General features: G+C 39.4%; 1 protein-coding gene across 1 annotated transcript in view; it reads left to right on the forward strand.

The window, feature by feature from the left end:
* The window catches only part of DSTN (destrin (actin depolymerizing factor)), a 44,581-nt gene that overhangs the window by 278 nt on the left and 36,729 nt on the right, over positions 1-7,574 (forward strand). The gene's annotated exons all lie outside the window — the stretch shown is intronic.

The following is a 7,574-nucleotide window of genomic DNA, read 5'->3' on the forward strand; positions in this document are numbered from 1 at the left end:
GGCCGCTGCGTTGGTCGCAGCTGCTGCTTGGCCGCCGTCCCGGAGCGTCGCCTCGGAGGTTTCTCCGCCCTGGCCTCGGTACCACCAGTTGGAGTCGAGTTCTCCCCGCCTCGGCGAGATCGATTGGGGGGTGGGGTTCGCCAACCCCGGGCGGGGGGCGTGGGAATCCGGAGCGGCCTTGTTCGGGGCACGTTTCCCCGGAGCCCGGCACAGATGCGCCGGTCAGGTCTGTCCATCTCGAAAAGGAAAAATACGGCCTTTATTGAGCAGCCCTGGGGGGCGCAGTGATCCCTAAGCCTGACCCCGGCAGGGTAAGGACGGGTGGCCTTTAGCCGCTTTCTCGGCCGTGTCGGGCTGTCCGTCCGTCCATCCGCTTCCTGCTGCGCTCTCCCGGTGCTCGTCAGGCTTGGCGGCGTCTGCTTTAACCCTCGCCGGCCCGACCTCGCCGGGTGCGGCTGGAAAATGCCTTTTACCTGTACACAGTGTGGCTGTGCTTCAGAACTCGGCATGCAAGGGGTGGGCATGATGCAGGCGCACGCATAAAAATAAATGAAAAAAACTTTTAAAGTCCGTAAAATTATCCCAGGCTCTAAAACAGCGGTTCTCAACCTGTGGGTCGCCACCCCTTTGGCGGTCGAACGACCCTTTCCCAGGGGTCGCCTAAGACCATCCTGCATATCAGATATTGACATTCCGATTCATAACAGTAGCAACATTACAAAGTAGCAACGAAAATAATTTTATGGTTGGGTCACAACAGAAGGAACTGTATTTAAAGGGCCAGAAGGTTGAGAACCACTGCAAAAGTAAACATGCTCGGTAGGTGATGGACACACTGCTTAATTTACATATGTTCCCGTCTAAACTGGAATTCCAGTGTGCGGTAAAACAGTGTTCTTAAGTAGTATTCTCAAGTGGAACATTTTGTCGTTTTCTTTAGCCTGCAGCACGCCATGACCATTTTTGGTCAGCGATTTGCAGGCAGAGGCTTACCACACTTTGCTAGAAATATTACAGTTTTTGCATCTGTCTGCGTGGAAGCAGTTGGTGCCAGCTTATTTGCATCCAAAATGTTTTCACGGAATAGTAGTTTTGGTTTTCTTAAGGTATTGCAACTTTCATGACTGTGCACACAGTCTCATTAGTGGAAGGAAATGAGATTAATCAGTAGTTTCTTGGTGACTGAGGATATGTATTGGGAATTTGATAGTGTTCAGTTTCTGATTCTTCTTTGGTTTAATTATGTAAATCACAAAGAGAATCAGCATTTAAGATTTTTAACCTCTTTAAGATTATAAATACATGTACTACTTCATACTAAAAGACCATTTTAACCTAAGGGTTTTGAGTGCTAGTACATCAGCTCTGACGAAAGTGCTTTGAAACCTGCTTTAGGGTCTTCTAATTTGACATTCTGTGTTTTTGAGTTGCTAGACTGCAAACTTTATTTTGCTTGAAAATAGGGCCAAGCATTTTAACGTTAGTTAAATAGTTAAGCTTTAGTTAAAGCTTTACTTCCATATTTTTGTAATTCAAATAAAATGAAGAATCTGTTTTACTTACTGGTTCTTGGGGGAGGAGGAGAAACACAAATCAAGATGGGTGATTCCAAATACATTTCGAACTTCTTGATGTAGAGAGGTTAAGAAAAGACTTTATATGGTGACAGGAGAAGATTTGACTTTACGGGGTGGGCACAAAGTGCAATATACAGATCTTGTAACAAACCCACACCTGAAACCTATATGTTCATGTTGACCAGTGTCACCCCAGTAAATTTAATGAATTTAAAAAAAGAAGACCTTATAAGCTAGTCTTGTTTGGATGCTTGCAAAGAAAGTTGGTTACTCTTGTATGTAAGCCTCATGAGAATAGAGCATTTCCTTTCAGTCCAGCTACTATAGAATATTGTGAAGATGGAAAGTTCATTTATTATCCCAGGTTTTAGCATTTTACCTTGGTATTTTATCTTTTTTAGATTTGTTGTCTAGATACTGGGTTCAAATTTTTTAGTTTTTTAAGTTAAATTTTAACTGTTGATGGTTTTGTTCTACATTAACAAAATCACTTCCTGGTACTCACCAAGTATTCCAGAAGCACTTTGGAGTAAAGCAATTTGAAACCAACTCAAAAGATAAACCCAGGGCACTTTACCATGAAATTTCATGTTTTCAGAGTCTCACTTTACAGTGCCAATAAAAGGAAAAAAGAAAAAAAAGATGCCTACCCTCCACATGAACCACATCTACACACTCCAAACAAAACTTTGGCGTATGTGTGCTGGGTGTGCCAGTTTCCTCATTTAAAGATTGACTACCAGCCCACCCACCAAATTCTTTGGGTTATCTGCTCAGTAGTTCTTGTGTTGGGTATGGATTGAGACATAACATAGACTTTCCTAGCTCCTCTTGTAACTGATAGTGTGTTCATTTGCAGTATAGCTACATTGCTCTCTGAAGTAAGAGTGTAGTGTTGCCCCTGAAACAGAGTAAAGGTCTATATGATAATCTAATCCGTAACTTTATTCTAATCAGAATGCTGCTCTACCAAACCGAACTAATTGGCTCAGACTGAATTACAAATGTATTGTACTACTTGATGATTAGCAAAAACACTTTAATTTTAACAACCTAGTGGAATAGGTTGGGCGTGTGCTAATGTGCCTAACGTGTCAGAAAACTAATGGATTGACTTGTGTGACCACTTCTGACTCCACATCAAATTTTAAAAATAATTTAAAAATTAATTTAGAAACATTTTAAGTGGAAAACTACATAGAACAAGTTCCTTTGAAAAAAAGATTAACTTTTTGCCGCATTTCTGGTTAGGCTACCGTTACATTTATGTATGGATCTTCTAATCCCAGAAATAACTAACCACTCCAGTGTCAAAGATACAATGCACCAGCCGATTAAGGAAATGATTTCTTTTTTAGGCTATTGCAATTGGGAGGACATCGATTAGTGAGGAACATCTCAAAAAAAGGGGGGAGGGAATGGGGACCTGGGGCAGGTAAATCAGGGAGTCTTAAGGGCAGAATCCTTTTGTCACTTGTTCCCCAGAACACACAATGATGGGAGTGGATTTCTTAATTGGCACTGCTTTCCAGGAGCACAGGGCTCAGGTAAAATTCAACATAGTCACCTGAAATTAATGTATTTCATTCTCATTGGCATTTCCATACTTTTAGCTATATATGTATGTATATGCTGTATTGCCTTGATTTTTTTATATGTATATATTTTGATTTTGATACATATGCTTTGTGCATCCTTTTGCAACTTAAAATTAAACTTGGTCAGTTTCAGGGGGAGGGATGGTTTTTAATTTTAGTTGTGGCTCTGGTTCTTTATTTTAACAGCTGAATACTTTCTATTTTATGACTATACTAGGGGCCCAGTGAACAAATCTGTGCACCTTGAAAGGCAAACACTCCATCCATGCTTTTGTTCCGGCCCTCTGGTCCAGTTTAAGAACCCATTGTGGCCCTTGAGTCAAAAAGTTTGCCCACCCCTGGCATAGAACAATTGGGGCTGGTGCCAGCAGTGGGTGCAAGCAGTGACTCCAGCACCAGCAGCGGGTGCAAGTGGGGCCATGGGAGCAAAGAATTTTCAGTAACCACCAGAGGCTCGCCCCGATGATAGCAACTGGCGCCCCACCTTGGTCTGGTGCCCCCGCTCACCTGCTCCACCATCCTGTGCGGCCATGTTCTGCGTACGCCCCCTGGTGGTCAGCGCATGTCATAGCGACCGGTTGTTTGGTTGTTCTGCCGTTCGGTCTATTTGCATATTAGTCTTTTATTATATAGGATTAAGTTTATCCATTGCCCTATTGATGGATATTTGCCCAACTTTTTGCCCTTTTATCTTTTTTTTTTGCAATATATTGTTTCCATTTTTTTCCAAGTATATTTTTATTGATTTCAGAGAAGAAGAGAGAGTTAGAAACATCAATGATGAGAAAGAATCATTGATTGGCTGTCCCCTGGATGCCCCTCCCTGGGGATCAAGCCCTGGGCCTGTGCCCTGACCAGGAATCGAACCGTGACTCCCTGGATCATAGGTTGATGCTCAATCACTGAGCCATGCTTGCCAGGCTCCATTTTTATATATTACTATATATTGATTCTCTAGCCCTAGTGAATATCTTCTTGGTTTATATCCAGAAGTAGAAGCCCTGGTTTGGAGACCATGCATATGTATTTTTTAATCTGCCATCAGAGGTTCTAGATTGCATCCATCCAATCATCTACATTTAGGAGCCTGTTTCTCCATTTCTTTTCACTACTTACTATTATGAGACTTACAACCTTTGCCAATCTGATGGGTGTGAAATGTTTTCTCATTTAATTTGTATTTCTCTGGTTAGTAGGAGTTGAGTATCTTTTCATTGCAGCTTAATTTTTGCTTGCATGCTCATCGGTGAACTTGACATTTTGTAAAACCTCGTCATATCTTCATCTAAGCTAATTTGTGAAGCCATCAAGTAAACCCAGACTTATAATCAACAAGTAAGTGACTGTCAAGACCAGAACCACATACATACTGAGGATTAATATTCCTCTCCTCTGGCACCTAGTTTTTTTGCAAGCCTCAAGCTAAGTAAGGAAAGTTTAGTACTCTCTGCTAATTCTAGACACCTGCCATTGTTGGGTCCTAGTAGTAGCAGAATGCAGTGATCCACGATAGAGTTCCATTTTTGCCAAGGGCCATGGATGTTAACATCCTTTGCTTTATACTTACACCTTTCTTTTTCCTAGGCAGTTAATCTAGCAAAATGTTAAAAACAAATAACAACAAAACCCTACAAGGGATATATGGGAACTCTCTGTACTTCCTGCTCAATTTTACTGTGAACCTAAAAGGTCTTTGAAAAATAGTCCAATGAAAAAACAACAGACAAAACAAAAATAACTGTGACTATTTTTTATAAATAGAATTGGTTTGAATCAAAATGGTCTTTAACTTGGTATACAGGAAGACTCCAAACATTTGTGTTTTTATAATAAATAACTATTTTCTTTCAGTAATAATTAAGATACTTTTAGATGAACACCATAGTTGAAGTTTGAAAAAGATCTTGAAACTCTTGAAAAACTAGATTTAATATATATATGCATTGGTGGGTTTTTTATTTTTTTGTTTTGTTTTTAGTTTTGAAGGATTACCATTTTTATTTATTACTTTTCCTTTTCTACATTTATCCAATTTAAAATTAGCTTTTGAACTTTGGAGATGACAGTGAGAGCTCAGGGAAATCAGACCATAGATGAATTGTTCTTTGATTTTTATGTAACCAAAGAAAACTTCATCTAGCCTAGGAGTATATGCATTGTTTTTATCTACAGAACAATTCTCTAGTCTCTGAATAATTAGACCTAGTTTTTTTACTCTGCAGCAGTGGTTCTCAACCTTCTGGCGCTTTAAATACAGTTCCTCATGTTGTGACCCAACCATAAAATTATTTTCGTTGCTACTTCATAACTGTAATGTTGCTGCTGTTATGAATCATAATGTAAATATCTGATATGCAGGATGGTCTTAGGCAACCCCTGTGAAAGGGTCATTCGATTGCCAAAGGGGTGGCGACCCACAGGTAGAGAACCGCTGCTCTACAGGCATGCTTCTTTTATTGTGGTTTGCTTTATTGCACTTCACATATGTTGAGTTTTTTACAAATTGAAGGCAAGAACCCGCACCAGCAAAACAATTATGGCTGGTTTTATTGTGATACTCACTTTATTGCAGTGGTCTGGAACCCAACCCACAATATCTCTGAAGTATGCCTGTACTGTTTGATATTTGCGTATCTAAACCACAAAACAGGTAGAAGATTGTTACTGAAGTATCTTTAACTTCCTTCCCTTGTAGCATAATAATGCCTTTCTAGATTGTCCATGAAAGCCATACCCAAATATTTATACCTAATACTTCAGAAATATTTTAATCCCAGCTTTTCTTCTGTCCCTACCTCCTTGCCTTGATGTTAGAAGTGAGTTTTCACTTGAAATTGTGCTTCTAAAAGCTATCTCCTGTTCATTTTGCTTGAAATTTTACATTGGGAGACGTATAGAAAAATAAACATCAGATTGGTTCATGTTAGTAATACTTTGACAAACTTGTTACGTTCATCATCGTGAAGTCTTCTGTACAAGGACCTCCATAAAGTTGACTAGTTTTTAGTTTATTGATACTTAACTTTTGAAGATAATTCTTTCAGTAGCTGACATTGTAATGCTTATGTGGTTTGCATTGGTATATTAAAAATCAGGTTTTTTTCTAAAATATATTTTATTGATTTTTTACAGAGAGGAAGGGACTGGGATAGAGGGTCAGAAACATTGATGAGAGAGAAACACCAATCAGCTGCCCCCTGCACATCACCAACTGGGGATGTGACCGCAACCAAAGTACATGCCCTTGACCGGAATCAAACCCGGGACCCTTCAGTCCACAGGCCGACACTCTATCCACTGAGCCAAACTGGCCAGGGCTATAACTATTCTTAAATCAGTTTTTATGTAGATCTTTAAAAAAGCAATTGACTTAAGTAAAAATGCAATTAAAATTCTTAAAATTCACATTTTAATCTGTAGTTGAAGGTATGAAAAAGCTGATAGTTTGGCTTTTTTTTTTTTTTTTAACGTGGGAAGTATCAAAGAACTCCGTTTTGTTGCAACAGGGCTCAGGATGAGTATTTAAAAGTTGGACACTTCAGTGCATACTGTAGCAAGAAACCTACATTTAAAATGAGTCTGTCACTGTATTTGTACTTTTGGAGCATATTGAAGGAAGACTGTTTACTCCTTTCAGCATTTTGCTTTACTTTATAGGATGTTACTCCCATTTGAGTTATCACAGAAAAGAAAGATTAATTTCTGACCCATATTTTTATCTTGACTTGCTTTCAGAAAATCGCCAACTTTAAATGTAATTAGTATTTACTTTAGAGTGGTTTCACATGACATGTTTTTTTTTACGTTGGTAGTATTTCCATGTAGTAATAGAGCTAAAACTAAAGCATAGGCAAATACTGGTAAGACTCCTTCAACTTGCTAGGGCACAATCTTTTAAGGCAATTGTTGAAGCTCTAGAGACCTGAGGAATTCTCAAAGCATTGAAATCTTGTTTTAAGAATGTTGTAACTACCGTATTTGCCGGCGTATAAGACGACTGGGCGTATAAGACGACCCCCTAACATTTCCACTCAAAATACAGTTTGTTATATACTCGCCGTATAAGACTACCCCCTCTTCCGCACACCTTCCACACACCAAATAAAAGGTAAAACAATATCAGATTTGATTTTAACATTTTAATTTATATTCAAATGCTTATGACATGCAGGAAAACTGTCACAAGGCTGTATGTAATCAAACATATACATAAAACAGTGCAAGTTTATTACCGGTAAACATACCGGTAATTCACTAAAGAAAACACACTCTATAGACTGGTACCGTAGATGCTTCTCAGGAACACAGGCAAGCAGCCCACAACCTAGAGGGACTGTCAATGATAGAAGAAAGATAACAAATAGAGGTAGAGAGCAAGTGCCGGGCAAGTCCCTAGCAA

This window comes from Myotis davidii, unplaced genomic scaffold (genome assembly GCF_000327345.1).
Source record: "Myotis davidii unplaced genomic scaffold, ASM32734v1 scaffold608, whole genome shotgun sequence".
Classification (NCBI taxonomy): Eukaryota; Metazoa; Chordata; class Mammalia; order Chiroptera; family Vespertilionidae; genus Myotis; species Myotis davidii.